This window comes from Oncorhynchus mykiss, chromosome 6 (genome assembly GCF_057628025.1).
Source record: "Oncorhynchus mykiss isolate SJ-2025 chromosome 6, ASM5762802v1, whole genome shotgun sequence".
NCBI classification, from domain to species: Eukaryota; Metazoa; Chordata; class Actinopteri; order Salmoniformes; family Salmonidae; genus Oncorhynchus; species Oncorhynchus mykiss.
Window position 1 is genome coordinate 28,740,668 of NC_143027.1, and position 18,698 is coordinate 28,759,365.

General features: G+C 42.6%; 1 protein-coding gene across 4 annotated transcripts in view; it reads left to right on the forward strand.

The window, feature by feature from the left end:
• LOC110526333 (transcription factor 7-like 1-A) overlaps window positions 1-18,698 on the forward strand; it is a 47,191-nt gene that overhangs the window by 8,430 nt on the left and 20,063 nt on the right. The window lies entirely within an intron of this gene.

Below are 18,698 nucleotides of genomic sequence, written 5' to 3' on the forward strand. Positions count from 1 at the left end.
CACTGGTCTTAATCTGGTCTCACTTAAATTCATATAACGGCCATGGAAATCATTTTTTAAGGCTTACTCTGCTATTTCTACTCTCAGGAACGCAGGATAAAGTGGTAACCATAGGTTAATTGTGAAGTGTATATACTAGTAGGGCCAGATTAGACTCTCCAATCTATACTATATAAAGAAATGGTTGGGTATCTTTCCAGCATGAGTTTAGTTGTCAGTGAGCGGAGCAGCTGTTGTTCATGTTGAAGTTGTAAATCAGTGTGTCTCATTCCAGCACTGCTGGTCCCGGCTTAAGTCTCCTGGTGAAGGGCTGTAGAGCCATCACGTTGCACCTGCATGCATTCTAAAAGGTCCTAGATACCACCGTAACACAGTAAGATGAGGACATCTTTTCTTGGACACACATGGACATTGGACATAGTGTCCCTCTGTCATAAGACCTACGTGCTTGGTGATTACATGACACTTTGAAAGATTTGTGAGAAACGTGTGTTAATGAACACGCAGTGCATGGAATCAATACAATGTCAAACAAGTTCACCAAAGTGTGAACTGGTGTGCTACTCCCATTTCAACTCTTATTACAATTTCATACATATTTAACAGTGTAATAACACTAGTGTTTATAGTACACTAGTGTAATGTAAGCTTGCATACATTTACAAGCAGCAGATGGATGTATTGGAATGTTTCTTGGAAGAGAGTAGCTTGCTACCCATTTGACTGAATGTCAACATTTCTTAAATCACTTTAAGCTTCTGGAGATAAGGATTAACTTGTTCAGTGGAGGATGTCTGGGGAAGATGCAAGACTTTCAAACAAGGTTCTTTGGATAAGGCATGTAGGTGGAACATCACTTTTGGACCTGTGACAGGGCTTTCAGTGTAAGGCCATAACTGAAATGGTTATTTAGTTATCATTCAGCTTGTTGATGTGGATGTTGTCCTAACATTTAAATTCCCCATTTGCCTCTGGTTGCCTTAGCTGCCTCCATGTAACCCCTGTATACCAATTGTACTTGTTAAGGAGTCCCAATGTTCTGCAGAGCATCACATTTGATTAAAGCAAAGACACAATTCACCTGAAATGTGTAGCTTCGTTGTCTCCACTTGTGGATCTAGTTAGTTAGACGAGTTGTAAAATGGTCACAGCTTTTAATTGTTTGATTTGTAGTTTTTATGTCCTTTCATGGAATATTTCAAACCATTATGCAATGTACTTGATTACCATGAATAATACACGCTGATGAATTCCAGCTGAGATCGTCAAGCTTTGGTTTCAAGTGATTTTGGGATTTCCCCTTCTCCTGCCTTTTAGCAGGGACATGCACATAGGATTGTCTAACGTTCGCCAGCCGCGAATAATTAGCACCTCTGAACAGTGTCGGCAGTCACTCTCTTTTGTGTTCACACAGCAAAGACTTTGGTCGTCAGTCACTCAGCCTGGTTAAAGTACTCCGAACCAGAAGGTGGCTGTAGCGTTGTTTGGCAATGCTTGTCCGTTTGTGTTGCTTAGTTTATGGTCTAGATTCGAATGTTAGTTTGCTAGCTGCACTAATATTGCTATTTTGTAGAAAGCCCTTGTTGATACTAGCTAGATAATTACCTACCAAGATGACGAAGAAACTATTTAATTAACTTTCCATAATCACATACTGCCAGTGCTAGCCCATAGCCAAATGTTTAGCTAGCTAATGTTAGCATATTCATTAGTTAGCACAACATAGCTGGTTAGCTAGCTAAGGACATTGCACCGACTCGGCAGCTAACAAAGGCAGTTGTTTCCAGGAAACTAATACACTGTGATTTCATTATAATGGCAATACTAGCTACTGTGGTTATCTAGCTTGGAGGAAGTATTTAGTGTTGTTTGCAATGCGTCTGTGCACTCAGCTAGCTACCATCCCATAGCCTACATTTCATATGGGGCGACAGGTAGCCTAGCTGGCCAGTAACCGAACGGTCGCTGGTTCAAATCGCAGAGCCGACTAGGTGAAAGATCTGTCTGTGCCCTTGAGCAAAGCACTTAACCCGAAATGCTCTTGTAAGTCGCTCTGGATAAGAGCGTCTGCTAAATTACTAAAATGTAAAATATTAAGTGTGACTGGCTCATGACATTTAACCGTGAATGTACTGACAATTCCCTCTTATTTTTTTGTTGTCACCCCTGTTGGCTCCCCCACATGGGGGGTTGTGCTCACTGATTGACTCAAAGTCAAGTTGTTGGCCACTGACTAGCATTGCGATTCTACAAATGGGAACGGCAGATTCGTCACTACCATGTCGGCACGCAGCAGGTACCACTTTTGTTCTAGCAAGAGTAGAAATGGCCTCCTACTGTGATAAGTACCTAGAGGAAGTGAGATTCTCTGTGTTTTTGATTCTTTAGATTATCCTTGTGATTTGTTCATTTGACGCTTGTCCTTATTTGGCTTAAATATATTTTCAAAACTTTGAAACAGTTGTCCCCTAGCATGATCAATAGTATAATAAAAGATAAGACTTCAAATTTATTCTGGAAAAATGTCCAGAATTAAACATGTTTAAGAGAGGGGTCTTTATAGGTGCAGTTGCAATATGGCGAGTGGGAATGATTAGAAGCCAACTCCTCCACACCTTCCATTGGTATAATTTCTCCTCCATTTACATGGTTTGATACAAAATCCTTACAAACGTGAATGACTTTTTTGCTGCATAGTTAGACCAGTTAGCTACATAAAAAAATCTCTAATCAAGCCTATATGACATGGAGTAAGCCAAGGAGTCCTTTTGTTTGATTTGTACATGGGCTGGAAAGGCCTGCTATTGGAAATCCCTGAAGCAGGCTTTGGGGGGCAGGTTTGATTCTCATGTGAAATGGGAAGGATCTATAGCTGTGGGCTGAGTTGACTGAGGCTGTATGGTTGTGTTGGCAGCGAGAGCGCTGGTCATGAATAGGGTCTTTGACTACCTCAGACTTGCCCTAAAAAGCAGGACAAAGACCCCAGGGCAACTACTTCGAGCCTCACAGCTGAGCTACAGAATGCTGCCTTCGCCCAATGTTCCTCTCTCCTTGCCTGATTTAAATAATACAGTGGCTTTAAGCTTTCTGGAGACCAAGGCTTACATTCACTTCTATATGCCACATTGGCTATCAACACTCTCCAGTGTTTTTGTTTACAACATGCTACTGCTTGGAGGCTATTTACTTGAGCTATTGTGTTGAATCTTTGGAAGAGAAGTGCATATGCCTCAGTGAATTCCTTATAAACAGACTGGTTATTATTGGTTTGTTTCATCTATTTTTCGATAATTTGTTTTGCCATGTTATTCCATTTATTTTCTCCTTCTTTGCTATAACTCATATTAGTTTTGGCTTAGCAAAGCCCCTCGTTAAACATGTATAACTAGCTCCATGGAACCTCTCTCTCACTTGTTGTTGGTAACCACAGCTTTGCTTGGCGTCAGGCGGGTGAAGTTGTTCATTAGGGAACAGTTTTGTTTGCTCTCGGATAATACGGAGGTGTTGGCAAATAAATTAGATTAAATGAGATGAAGACTTTGACCTCAAATTAGTTGTTTGCTTCGTTATTTTGATTGAGCAGTGTGCTTGCTACCCCATGGTTTAAGATGCTCATAAGAAGAAAAAGGCACAATCTTATCAGCAGCGTTAATGGGTCAGTTCAGCCCTGTCCAGACACTCTCTCCCCATAGGGTCTCCTGTTTCAGATGTCACTCAGAGCTTTGTTTGCCCCCCAAAGGTGAAGGGTGAGAGGTCAAGGTTCAGGGCCACTTGGCTGAGTGGGCACCAAACCCCACCGAGCACATCCGTTCCCTTTTTCGGACCAGCTCTAAGCTGTGAAAAGAGAGGGAAAAAGCCACTCTATTGTTTAAAAAAAAAAACAATTATATCACCATGATTTATCTCAAATAAATGTTTGGGTTCACTCTAATCCATTGATGTGATTATGGTGGTTAAATACTTTCACATGGATGTAATGACATTGGCTTAGAACCTGAGATATGGATATGGTGTCTTGTTGTATAACTGTTATTGGTATTTTTTCTGCAGGCCTACTTTTTGGTTCTCCCTCAATAATTACCCTTCACCTCCATACATAATGGCATTTAGATTGATTGAGCTTTTCATAAACGTCTGACTTATTATTTGCATGTGAAAAGCCATATTGTGAGGTTTACGCAAGGACTCTCCGCCTCAAGATCAACAATCTTGTTTTGCACCTCAGCAAAATTTCACACCACACATATAAAAGACTCTCAGCCTTTTTGTCCATAACACCTCCAAAGTTTGTGAGCCAAAGACCTCTCTCGTCAGCCCCCACCAACAACTCCAGCCTCTTTCCGTCCCACCTCCCCCACCCCCAAAATGTCCTCCAGTCAGGTTTATTATGCAGTTTCACGCAGACCAAAATTGCAGCTGCATGGAGAGCAATCTGGATCACATTATCTCAGGCGATGTGATTTATAAATTGTTTCTCAGGCCATAAATCCCTACTGTAATTGTGCACAAGCTCCCCTCTCCCTTCTTTCCACCCTCCCCCTTCCTTCCTCCATCAGCTTTCTCCCCCCCCCCCTCTCTCTTTCTGTCTCTGTCTCACTCTGAGACACAGCTTACAGTGCTTGGGTCATCTCCATTTTTTTTGCAGGAGTGAGCACTTTGGATTTGGAAGAAGTTTGTTACACTGTAAAGTAGGATAGGTTTAGTTTTTTTGGAAAGAATATATCTGGAAATAAATATATTTTCTTCCACTCTGCATCAACAAAACTACTACGTGAGCTAAACAGCATGTGCGGTATTGCTATGGCCAGTGGTGATTGTGGAGAGTGGTCCGTGTTCAGGTCTGTGGCTGCGTGGTCTTGGCTCTACATTCCCCAACACTCTCAGTGTAATTGGTACACTGCCCTGTTCCTGCCTGGGAATCTGATATTTGCTGCAGCCCCTGAACATAACCACCTTGCCCCTCTCATACGAATGTATACCGATTTGAATTATAGTAATATGCAGCGACTGGAATATTTTTGGAAAATGGCAAGGTCAGTATTTAGTTGATGTCGGTGTAGTTACAGCATCTTTATGGGTTTCAATATCTTTCCATTGGCATTTAGTGGCCCTCCATTCTCCCTGATAAAAGCCTCCATGATATCATTGGCATTCATCAAGACTACTGGCTAACATTGTGCCTTTGGGACTTCCTTTCTTTCCTCTCAGATACAGATCATTTTATTTCATTTGACATGGCATTTATTATCTGTAAAGATTTTATTTCTTTAAGATCACTGAATTTCATCCACCTCCCTTTTCCTCCAAACCCTCTCAAAATGATTTGTTCAAGAGGTTTTTCCTAAGTATTGACAGGGACTGAGAGGTTAATGTGTGCTTAGGAAGGTGAAGATTCCCCTGCACATGTTTACTACTCCATTGTTTAGCTGTCAGGCGACTTGGTGATCCTTGAAGAGGTTTAATGACCTTATGACCCAGGCTCGTTTTGCTCTGTGTTCCTCCTAAAGGCGGATGTTTCTGGAATTAGGAAACTGGCAAGCAGGAGTATGTGCTGGATGCTTGCTCTGGGTTTAAATGGACTTTCTTAAGAAAGTGTCATTTTATTTACACTTGTACTAGTGAACATTTGAATGATTTTATATGGTAACCGTTGTTTGGCCCATTTGAACATTTTCGTCTTGAAAGGTGAGTCAGCAACACAGTCTAACTTTGTTTGATTAATAATTTTTACATGAATACGATGTCCAAAATGCTGCCATATTAAACTTGAACTTGAACAATGTGACTTGGATGTATGGGCTGAAGTACCGCAAGAGGAACATAGTGTTCAGGCATAGATACCCTGTGTGTGTGTGTGTGTGTGTGTGTGTGTGTGTGTGTGTGTGTGTGTGTGTGTGTGTGTGTGTGTGTGTGTGTGTGTGTGTGTGAGGGAGAGAGAGTTAGCAGTGGGGTGAGAGGGATGTCAGGCAGTAAAACTGAGACGAGGCAGGGCTGAGACTTCAGGCCCTGAGATTTGGGCCTGCTTGCAATGCAAACACTGGAGGCATCTGCAGGCAGCTGTGTGTGTGTGTGTGTGTGTGGTGGGGAGGGTGGAGCTGGTGGAGGAGGCTGGGTGGCATTGGGGGGTGGCTGCAGAGAGAACACAATCATCCCTCTGTTTTCATAAGACTTGTGGTATGTGAGAGCAGAAACAAATGTGTTTAATTTAGGCCCTTTTTCTCTCTCCCCTTCTCCCCAGCACCCCACCCACTGACCCCACTTTTTCAAACGTGCTTTTTCTTAAAGATGCTTCATGGTCTCCTACCTCTGTCCGCTGCTCTGAGGAAGTTTTAAAAGACTAGACAAAATCGGCCTGGTTTGCTCTGTCAGAAAGCACTTATAGAAAAGTTGGCAGACTTATCATCGCATTTACTCTGAGGTGTAAATATTTATCTACATTTTCTGTAAAAAGTGTATTTCTATGTTTCTCCCTCAGTTTAGAAGTGATTACTGTGTAGTGGTATTTTCCCTGTTGTGTGAGGTTGTATGGTGGACTTATTATTGCGTCTTAATCAGCTTGGCAGGCACCACACTCTCCATTATATTGGTAACCCATGCTGTCCCTTTTAGTCTGTGTTTTGGTTAAACATGAAAAATGCAGGTTTCAATGATGTGCCATTTGTTTAGATGTTGCACTTTTGTTTCCGTCCCTCGCACACGCACACACACGCACACACACATGCACACACATACACACACGCACACACACGCACACACACACACGCACACACACACACACACGCACACACACGCACACACACGCACACACACGCACACACACGCACACACATGCACACACATGCACACACATGCACACACATGCACACACACGCACACACACAGACACGCGCACACACGCACACACATGCACATAGAGTTCATTTGATTTCTCTGTTGCGCTTTACAGTAAACATCCAGCCAATCACTGTTAACCACCACATGTTCTGGAGTTAATTACACAGAGGTTTACGGCCGTGCATTTCAATGAAAGTAGGCTGCTCCCCAAACAATAAAATGTTGTGTCCCTGCACAACTGGACCAACAATGCCAGTAGAAATGATGCGAAAGACAGACAACGTCTTCTTCGTTATTGGTGTAGCATGGTTTGATATTGGACTGCATTAACACTAGGCTTAACAGAGAAGCCTATCAGAATTTAAACCAGATACCCCAGGTATGGAAAACCACATAACTGACTACAACAGCATGGCAGCCTCCTGTCCTCTCATGCCAGACGCATGATTCTTTTCTTGTGGCTCTAATTATACATTCTGTTTTATTTGACCTGCCTGTTGTTGTGTTCTGTAATACAATTGCTCACTTATTCCAAACTTTCGCCCCAACAAGGCCTCACAAAGTGCTTATTTTCCTTAACCACATCTTATTGAAATTGCCTTAAAGTCAATTAAATAGAATAAAAACTATACTGTGCTTCCTTTAAAAAAGGCATTCACTCTGCTGCCGTAGCAACAGCTCTGGCTACAGGAAGCAATAATTCAGGATCACATAAAAAAAAAAAAAAATTAACCCTGAAATAACTGCGTGAGCTGTAAAAATGCATAGTCTCAGTAAAGCCACAGTATTTCCCTCTCTAGTAAAACCCCCAAGGCACTATTCAGAAAGGCCAAAATAAGAGTAAGCAAAATCCAACACATAACTTGGGCTTGCACTTCATGTTCATGTAAAAAGAGATGGTGTATTGAGACTGAAGTCCAAATTCATTAGTGGGACTTTACAAACAAAACCTAATGTTTGCAGCCTAAATAACTCAGGGCTTGAAGACCAGTCTGGCATTTTTCTAAATATGCATGAGATAGTCATATGACACGAAAGCTCATTGAGTTCAATGAAATTGAATCTCTGGTATGTTTGTGAAATATTTAGAAGTATTTTCCCTGTTGAGTATCAAACCAATACCAAAAGTGTGGATGAATTAGCAAGTTGTTTGTCTGTGTCTTAAACCTCAGCTTTATAGCTTGTAGACGACTATGGCAATGATGTCAGCTCTGTATTGGACTAAGACTGATAGTTGTGAGAAAGCATCGATGAATGTTATGTTGGATTTATCTGGGACTCTTTGGCACAGTCTGTTGGGGAATCTTCGAAAAGCCCCTCCACTGTGTTTTTAAGACCTCCCTCAGCCTGCCTTCCCTCTTCACTCTCCTCTCTCCCTCTTTGCACAAATAGTTATTTTGTGTACAAGAGCATGTTAAGAGGCAAATGAGCCTGGCCTTCATAGGCCATGTTGCCATAGAAACCAGTGCACTCTGGATGGCTGACCTTTGACCCATTTTCCCCGGCTGTGAATAAGAGAGCAGGGCGACCAACCGGGTCACAATAGAGGCCCAACGAGCGGAGGGAGTGCCCCTGTCACAGTCACTTAACTTCACTCCTCTACTTACTAATGGATACTTCAAATGTGCTAGCCATTAGCAGGATGCTAGTGACACTGCTGGAAACAGCGACCTTCTCAGGGTTAGCCCCAAACATAAACTGGATGTTTGCTCTGGGCTGGGGGGCATTGAGCAATATCATTCTGTTATTCACATATCCTACCACACACATCTATAGTTTTTGATGTACTCATATTCAAAATGGCGTAGTTGGTATTGTATCCATTTTATGGCATGTGCATTTGGAACACAGTTTTTCCTGAAAAGATAGTTTTTTGGGGGGGATTATGGTACCAACACTGATAAGGACATTGAAAGTGATTTGATAATGTCTCTTTGTATTGCCTTGGAGTAGTTCATACATTTGTAGGAGACACCAAGATAAATGTAAACACGACATTGTTTAGTTTAAGAATATAACTGTTTAAGGCAATATTTGTCTTTAATGTGAAGAGCATCTTGTTATTTACTGACAACCCTATAAAAGGTGGCCAGTGTATATCTATGTTTAGGTATGACATGATAAATACAGTGTGTGGATATATTCACAGTAAATAATTGTTATTTCCATCAATTATGTACGCACCATAATATTTTCTCCATGTTTTATTTCTCCTTGTAAGTTCCTTAGTTTTCCTCAGGATTGTTTCCATTGACAACTTCCTCCTAAGGTAATCCACTTTACTGCAGAGAGTCAGACTGGATAATGGGCTGTTTTTCCACTAGGATCGTTCCATGTTATTTCAGCAAGCCATGACACCCACCATCTCCGATTGTTCTGAAATCATTTCTGGAGTTAGAAACAGATATTAGCATTCCCGCAACATTATTTTGTTGAAGTATAATTTTATTTCTAACAAGAAGTTTACAATACCAGTTTTCTATGTTTGACAAGTAGTATGTTTACTGAACAGAAATCTAAATGCAACATGCTAAATTGTATTGAGTTACATATAAGTTATATATAAGGAAATTAGTCAATTTAAGTAAATGCATTAGGCCCTAATCTATGGATTTCACGACTGGGGAAAAAAGACATGCATATGTTGGTCACAGATACTTTAAAAAAAGGTAGGGGTGTGGATCAGAAAACCAGTCAGTATCTGGTGTGACCATGCCATGCAAATCATCTCCTTCACATAGAGTTGATCAGGCTGTGGAATGTTGTCCAACTCCTCTTCAATGGCTGTGTGAAATTGCTGGATATTTGCGGGAACTGGAACACGCTGTCGTACATGTCAACCCAGAGCATTCCAAACATGCTCAATGGGTGACATGTCTGGTGAGTATGCAGGCCATGGAAGAACTGGGACATTTTCAGCTTTGTTTCAGAACATTCTATTCTCTGCCAATAGCGCTGGTGGACATTCCTGCAGTCAGCATACCAAATGCATGCTCCCTCAACTTGAGATATGATCTGTGGCATTGTGTTGTGTGACAACTGCACATTTTAGTGGCCTTTTATTTTGCACCTGTGTACAAGGTGCACCTGTGTAGTGATCATGCTGTTTAATCAGGTTCTTGATATGCCACACCTGTCAGGTGGATGGATTATCTTGGCAAAGGAGAAATGCTCACTAACAGGGATGTAAACAAATTTGTGAGAGGAATAAGCATTTTGTGCGTATGACATGGAACCAACACATCTACAGTGTAGATGCGTCTCGGAGTATTATTTATTTATCCTATGTAATGTATTTAGTTTTTTGGGAATTTGGGTGAACTATCCCTTTTACATTGAGGTGTGGGGATTCTTTGAAAAAGACCTAGAACAGCACCATCTAGTGGCCAGAACCTGGTAATATCAGGATGTAAGATGGGACATAAACCTAACTTAAATGACTAATTCTCTGAACAGGGGAAATAAACATCACCATACTACATGTGAGACATAGAGAACTCAGAACTGATACTATATACTCGTTGTTGGGGTGGGGTGCGGAGGGCCCATGGGTGGCGTTTGTCCCTTTCTTTGGATTCCTCATGTCTAACTCATTGTTAGAAAAAGGTTTAGTCCAAATCAGATGTTAGGTACTATATTGAATTAATATTAAACGAATCCTATACATTTAAATGGCCAATTTGGGTGCAATAAATTAGCTTCTCAGATCAAATTATATTTCAACAAAATAATGAAACAATTTCAGAACAATCTGAGATGGTGGGTCCTCTTTGTGCTTTATGAGGTGGAACGACCCACTAACAACTATTTCTGTGCCCAGTAGCAGCCAAGCTGACCAGCGGAACGACTTGTCGTTTCCCCATCAATTAACCACTAATTAGCACAATGAGGGCTGGACTTTGCCTATGTCTATGTAATTGCCCGCAATGTCTGCAAACAATGGGTCTTAATTCAAACTCGGTGACAAGGTGGGACTACTTACAGCAATTGTCTTTGCTCTGCAAGCTTATAATTGTAAGTCATGCATAGATCAAGTGGAAGTGTCAATGGCTCGCATAAGCAGGTGATTTGAGCGGAGAGAAACGGGGGGACTATGGTGTAAGGTTGACAAGGCAAATGTGTGGAGCTGCTATTCATATGGGTAGAGGATCATTAACACCTCACTCTAACAGCAAGCTGTGTGGCCCATTTGTTTTCTGTTGGAGGGCAAAAGAAAACCATAGGGAGGGGCTCTCCACGCAGTAGGTGATTGACATTATCTACTGGAGCAATCCCTGGAAGCATTCCTCTGGCCCTGCTGTTTGGAGAGGAGAGGGGTGGGAGGGGGCTTGATGCCACAGCGCAAGGCAGCTTTAGGGCAGGTCTGAGCTGGAGTGTTACTGTCAATTAATCTGTTGCCATTGGAATCTTAGAACAGTGTATTAACATTTTAAAGTCATTTGGTTAGTAATTTGTAACCATAAAAAATGGGTCTACAATAGGGTTTTTAGACAGCAGGGTAGCCTAGTGGTTAGAGCGTTGGACTAGTAATCAAAAGGTTGCAAATTCGAATCCCCGAGCTGAAAAGGTACAAATTTGTCGTTCTGCCCCTGAACAAGCAGTTAACCCACTGTTCCTAGGCCGTCATTGAAAATAAGAATTTGTTCTTAACTGACTTGCCTAATAAAATAAAGGTAAAATAAAAGACAAGATTGCTCTTTAAAATAGACATTGTAGACACTCCAAAGACACATTTTTGTAGTTTTGTTTGACTAGAACAGAAGACTCTGAGGATGCCATTGACATCAGATTGATAATACTTTTTAAAACACTCCAACGTCTGCAGATAGTTGGTGGAAAAGTTTGGCCTGTTTATTTCTCTCTCTGGCAGTGTCTGATTTACTTTGACAACAAATGTCCAGACATCTGCCTCTCCTCTCCTCCATGCTCTGATGTTGCCTGGCCAGCAGTATGGCACCACACACTTCAGAGATGACAAAGACACTTGGCCATGTCCCCCCCCCCCCCCCTGCTCTGTGAGAGAAATTGAACAATTAGAACCCAACTCTGGCAGTCAGCATGCCCCAGAGCATATGCTGTATTCTCTCTGTTCGAAAAACCAAAGAGTTAATCTTGGCTTTTTGGAAATTTTCTGTGGCGACTTTGCCACCTTTGTTGCATCTGGGTCCCTGACATGTAGCACAGTATTCTACTGATGTCTATTTTGAGTTCTGGAGGCTGGAAGACAGAGAGGCATGGAAATGGATCAGATATTTGCAGAAGTTGACTATTTGCACAGCTCTCACAGCTTTTTATCTGACACTCTTCAGTCTCTACAGTGAAACCAGCGTCTCGATGGAGGCCAAACATAGGCCTGCTCAAATTGTTTCTAATGAAATTAAGGACATCTGTCAAGCATTACAGGACTGCCTGAAGTTTACTGTAAAATGTAATTGCTGATTTTAGTTTAGCAGTGTTTTCAATCTATTACAGACTATTCAATAAGACTGCAGCCATGGGAACCTCCTTTTCAATAGTATCTTCCTATTTACCGTGCCATCCTTTCTGGGTTTTAAGTACCTTTTTTATTTGGGGGGGGATTTAATGAAGTCTCCTAACCAGGTTTCTGTGTTCTAGTCAAAAACACCATTTGGATTTGATTTTGATTGAATGGGGGGGCACTAGATTCAGCCGCGGGCTGATTTTTTCCCGGAGTGGATGGTCAGGGGGCAGGAACATAATTCTAATCATTTGTTCACTGCAAATTGACCACGTCAATTGTTTTGAACATAAGAATCATTTCATAACTAGATAACATTGAGCCGTGATCACTTGTCTCTTTTTAATTTTTTCTCATGGGAACACTTGGAGAACCAATTTTCTAAATGAAACACATTTTTAACAGAATTCCTGGTCATTTTAGCAACCTCTGGCCTAAATGTTCTGTTATTTTGCAGAGAGAACATGTCATTCCCATTTGGATTTGAAGCTTCCTCCCCGTACTTAGAGTAAAGTCAACTTCTTCATGAGGAACACTGATCTTTTGCCAACATACAGCTCATTTGGAAACTATTCAGACCCTTCCCCCTTTCCTCATTTTGTTACGTTACAGCCTTATTCTAAAATGGATTACTTTACACACAATCTACACACAATACCTCAAAATGACAAAGCGTAAACAGGTTTTTAGAAATGTTTGCAACAAATAAAAATGTACGGAAATACTTTATTTACATAAGTATTCAGACCCTTTGCTATGAGGCTCGAAATTGAGCTCCGGTGCATCCTGTTTCCATTGATCATCCTAGATGTTTCTGCAACTTGATTGGAGTCCAACTGTGGTACATTCAAATGATTGGACATGTTTTGGAAAGGCACACACCTGTCCATGTAAGGTCCCACAGTTGACAGTGCCTGTCAGAGCAAAAAATAAATACAAATAAAATAAAACCCATGAGGTCGAAGGAATTGTCCATAGAACTCAGAGACAGGATTGTGTTGAGGTCCAGATCTGGGGAAGGGCACCAAAAAATGTCTGCAGCAATGTCTGCAGCCTCTGTCATTTTTAAATGGAAGAAGTTTGGAACCACCAAGACTTTTCCTAAGCTGGCTGCCTGTCCAAGCCAAGCAATCGAGGGAGAAGGGCCTTGGTCAAGGAGGTGACCAAGAACCCGATGAGAGCTCCAGAGTTCCTCTGTGGAGATGGGAAAACCTTCCAGAAGGACAAAAATCTCTGCAGTACTCCACCAATCAGGCCTTTATGGTGAGTGGTCAGACGGAAGCCACTCCTCAGTAAAAGGCACATGACGGCTCGCTTGGAGACTCAGACCATGATAAACAAGATTCTCTGGTCTGACCAAGATTGAACTCTTTGGCCTGAATGTCAAGTGTCACGTCTGGAGGAAACCTGGCACCATCCCTATGGTGGTGGCAGCATCATGCTGTGGAGATGTTTTTCAGCGGCAGGGACTGGGAGACTAGTCCGGATCGAGGCAAAGATGAATGGAGTAAAGTACAGAGAGATTCTTGATGAAAACCTGCTCCAGAGTGCTCAGGACCTCAGACTGGGGCGAAGGTTTACCTTCCAACATGATAACGACTCTAAGCACACAGCCAAGACAACGCAGCTTCTGAACAAGTCTCTGAATGTCCTTGAGTGGCCCAGCCATAGCCCTGACTTGAACCCGATCGAACATCTCTGGAGAGACCTGAAAATAGCTGTGTATTAACGCTCCCCATCCAACCTGACAGAGCTTGAGAGGATCTGCAGAGGAGAATGGGAGAAACTCCCCAAATACAGGTGTGCCATGCTTGAAATGTCATACCCAGGAAGAGTCGCATCACTGGCAAAGGTGCTTCAACAAAGTACAGGGGGTCTAAATACTTATGTAAATGTGATATTTTTTTATTTGAATCCATTTTCAAATAAGGCTGTAACGTAACAAAATGTGGAAAAAGTTAAGCGGTCTGAATACTTTCCGAATGTACTGTATTTGTGTGTGTGTGTGTGTAAGACTGTGTCAGGAAAGATTTATAAGAAGCATTTGAATAACTTAGGCTCCTCTGAGTTGATTCCTGAGTTGTTTTTCTCCCTCTTGCTCTCCGTGTCTCCCCTACCACAGCCCACTGGACTGTTCTCTCTCTCTTGTTAGTGAGTGAGTGAGTTGTGTGTAGTTGACTACAGTGAGGTAGGGTGTGTAAGGTTGAGTAGTCATTTGTAGGGAGGGTAGTGGAAGATGGTAGTTTGAGGGTTTCTTTCTCTAACCAGCCGCTCCATCGTGTACAGTGGCAATTATTTAAAGGAGGTTGACTCTTCTGAATATAAAAGTGCCCTAGGGCATGTTCCCCAGTCCTGCCAGAAGCTGTCAAATAAGGGAACGGGGGGAGCTGGGGGTAGGCATGGTCAGGGTAGACCAAACGCTCACAATAGGGCTTGTTTCATTTGTGGAGGGACTCGTGAATGACATAGATTAGACAGTGAAAACTGTATTGTTTTGTTTTTTCCCCCCAGAAAGCAGCATTCATTAGGCAGTATGCACAGCGCATAATACATGTTCAATGGGGAGCTAGCAGCCTCTAAAAGCAAGGGCCTTCTGACAGTTGTAAGGACTTGGGCCCATTAGTTGGAACCTGCGATTCAGCCTTGAGCAGTGTGGTGAAAATGAAAAGGGCTGATGTCAACTCCAAGAATTCCCCCCCCTTTTAGATGGGAATAAGGGTCCCCCTCCCTCCTCCCTCAGTACTCTATTGGACCCCAGCTGTCAGGAAACAATACCCTCTGCCTGCTCCGACAAACTCATTCCTGAATGTTTTTTTCCCCTCTCTCCCTTTCCCCCTGCTGCTATAATGTCTTTTCCATTTTTAACCCGCAGTCATCCAAGTTTCCTTCCTCTCTACAAACTCGGAGTGATGAATGAAGCTTTAAAAATCAAATCCTGCACAGATGATAGATAAGTCTTTTAAGCCTTGAATAGGCTTTTGTCATCTTTCACATGCGTGCAGTGAGTTTTCCCCACCATATATACATCACTTTGTGCAACAGTATAATTTATTAATGAAAGTGCACAGCCTTGGTTTATGTAATATGAGGAAACGTGCCATGTCTTATTGTACAAGATGGCCTTTTCCCATGCAAAATACTCTTTCATTTGTTTGATTCTGGGATGTGGATTTGAGAAGTTGAACAGCAGGACACAATTACGGTATGAGTCAAATGTGATGTGTGTGTGTGTGTGTGTGAGTGAGTGAGTGAGTGGGCACATGTATGTTTAAGTGCACTAGCCCCTGAAACAGCTGAGCTGTTAAAATGGTCTTAACCTTTAGATCAGTGCAGTGAAACAGTCGAAGGTCCACTGATAAGACCTAAGCATAGGTGGCTGAGGTTGGTTACAGGGACCATCATTCTCTCTCTATGAAGCCTGCTTCCGACCTAGCCATTTTGGGGAGTGCCGTACTCAACATAAATTAAACTACTGAGTAATGTGCTAAACTTCTCGCAACTAGTGGATCCATTACTAAACAGCAATGCTGTTACATTACTAATGACACATGCAGAGGTGTTGGAATCATGTTGGTATTCAGATGAACTTTGATACCACATGTCTATGTGTGCTCGCACAAATGCATTATAAGCTGAAATGAAAACCCTTTTAATGAATTTTGAAGTCGTTGGATACCATGGAGAAAATCCACATGCATGACAATCTGCTGTATCCGGTATTTAAACAGGTTCACAAAGCAGATGGTGGAGCTCTGCATGGAACAGATCACCAGCTCCACACAGCACCAAGACTGATAGGGAAGATATATTTGAAACGTGTTGCTTTCAGGAGGAGATAAAACAACTCCTGTATACATGATCCTGTTCCAATGCGAGGATGCATGGGCTGGGCTGCCATAAAATAACAATTAGTGTTCCCCCCCAATTTTTTTTTAAAGGGAAACACTAATGCTCCATATAATGATGACTATGATAACAAGATGAAAAATGCTAACAAGGAAAGTGGATTAGTTTGGTTTGGGTCAAAAGGCCAAAACAATTCACCAGGATGCCATAGGCTTAGTGTTGAGATCCCACCCCTGCCTTTCCCGCCCGATCTGATGGAGCTTCCTTCCAGCTGTGCCTTCCCACCCGCTAGTGGATGGGCGCCCACAGCTGGACTCTTGTTTTTTTTCTCTGACAAACGGAGATTTCACAGTCCCCCTCCAGTCTGCTGTGTTCACTTCCCTCTCCCCCGCTCTGCCAAAAGCCAGTGTCTGACTCCAACAACATGTGAGTCTCATACAGGTGTCTGTCAGAGTTCTGTCTTTCTGCTGGCTCTCACACCATTTATGACATCTGCTCTGGAATAGCTCAACCATATTTCATGCAGTTCAGTCTCAACAAGTATTAGCGAGTTGGTCTACATCAGTGCTTCTCAAAACATTTCGTGCCTCCCAACTCTCCGCCGCGACTGTAAATAGTATCATTTGTCTATAAAATTGTTATAAGTACACCTCTGCATAACATTGTATCCATTGTATTTGATACTGAAAAATACAATTAAATATAATCAATAAATAATACATTCAAATTGATCAGCAACAATAACTCAGGAGCACAATATATGAAACACTGACCTATAAAACAAAAATGAATAAAACAATTTGCTGATTTAAAAAAAAAAAAATCAAAATGAAGTCAGGATTAATGGCTACAATGAGCACGTTTTGCAGAGCACAGCTTTTCGAAGCGGGGTTTGAAGCATGATACTGCAACTCTCAGCTCCTGCTCAATGTTTAGCTGGGACCTGTACTTGGTCTTCAGTGCAGCAACAGCAGAGAAGCCAGTCTCACAAAGATAAGATGTTGCAAAAGGAAGAAGAATGCCCATGGCCCTCTGCCCTAAGAGTGGATACTGCCTCTCTACACTCAGCCAGAATTCACTCAGTGTCTGTGATGTGAACCTCAGTCTCAATGTGGAGTCAGACATCATATCATTGAACTGGTCCTCCTCTGCGGAGCTGAAACTAGTTGGAGTTGGTGCATTGAAAGGATCTCTCACCCAGTCATATTGGGAACTGTTTTCAGGGAAGTACTTTTATTTTTGCAGCACTTGCGTCATCCAGCATGACAGAGACCATGTCTAATGCTGCAGGCAGTATCAGCTCCTCTGCTATGGAGTGTTTTTTTTTTTCACTGAGCAATTTGGTACCTCACCTAATATGATGCTAACAGTGTTCGCTGGTTTACTGAAGTAGTGTTCACAAAGCGGGACGATTGTTGGCAATATTCTGCTCAAGCGGCTTATCAGCGTGATTGGGGTGTAATGTCTTTAAGTGATGCCTTCATTTATTTGGCTTCATGCTGTCCGCTGCCAACATTTTTAGACACAGTAAACATACCGGTCTTTCCTCGTCCCCCACCGTAGTCACAGTGAAGCCAAGCACTACATACGCTTTGTCATATCTCCTCGTCTCCCACCGTAGTCACAGTGAAGACAAGCACTACATACGCTTCATCATATCTCCTCGTCTCCCACCATAGTCACAGTGAAGCCAAGCGCTACATACGCTTCACCATATCTCCTCGTCTCCCACCGTAGTCACAGTGAAGCCAAGCACTACATACGCTTCGTCATATCTCCTCGTCTCCCACCGTAGTCACAGTGAAGCCAAGCACTACATATGCTTCACCATATCTCCTCGTCTCCCACCGTAGTCACAGTGAAGCCAAGCGCTACATACGCTTCGTCATATCTCCTAGTCTCCCACCGTAGTCACAGTGAAGACAAGCACTACATACGCTTCCTCATATCTCCTCGTCTCCCACCGTAGTCACAGTGAAGCCAAGCGCTACATACGCTTCACCATATCTCCTCGTCTCCCACCGTAGTCACAGTGAAGCCAAGCACTACATACGCTTCGTCATATCTCCTCGTCTCCCACCTTAGTCACAGTGAAGCCAAGCACTACATATGCTTCACCATATCTCCTCGTCTCCCACCGTAGTCACAGTGAAGCCAAGCACTACATACGCTTCGTCATATCTCCTCGTCTCCCACCGTAGTCACAGTGAAGCCAAGCACTACATACGCTTCCTCATATCTCCTCGTCTCCCACCGTAGTCACAGTGAAGCCAAGCACTACATACGCTTCGTCATATCTCCTTGTCTCCCACCGTAGTCACAGTGAAGCCAAGCACTACATACGCTTCGTCATATCTCCTCGTCTCCCACCGTAGTCACAGTGAAGCCAAGCACTACATACGCTTCGTCATATCTTCTCGTCCCCCACCGTAGTCACAGTGAAGCCAAGCACTACATACGCTTCGTCATATCTCCTCGTCTCCCACCGTAGTCACAGTGAAGCCAAGCACTACATACGCTTCGTCATATCTCCTCGTCT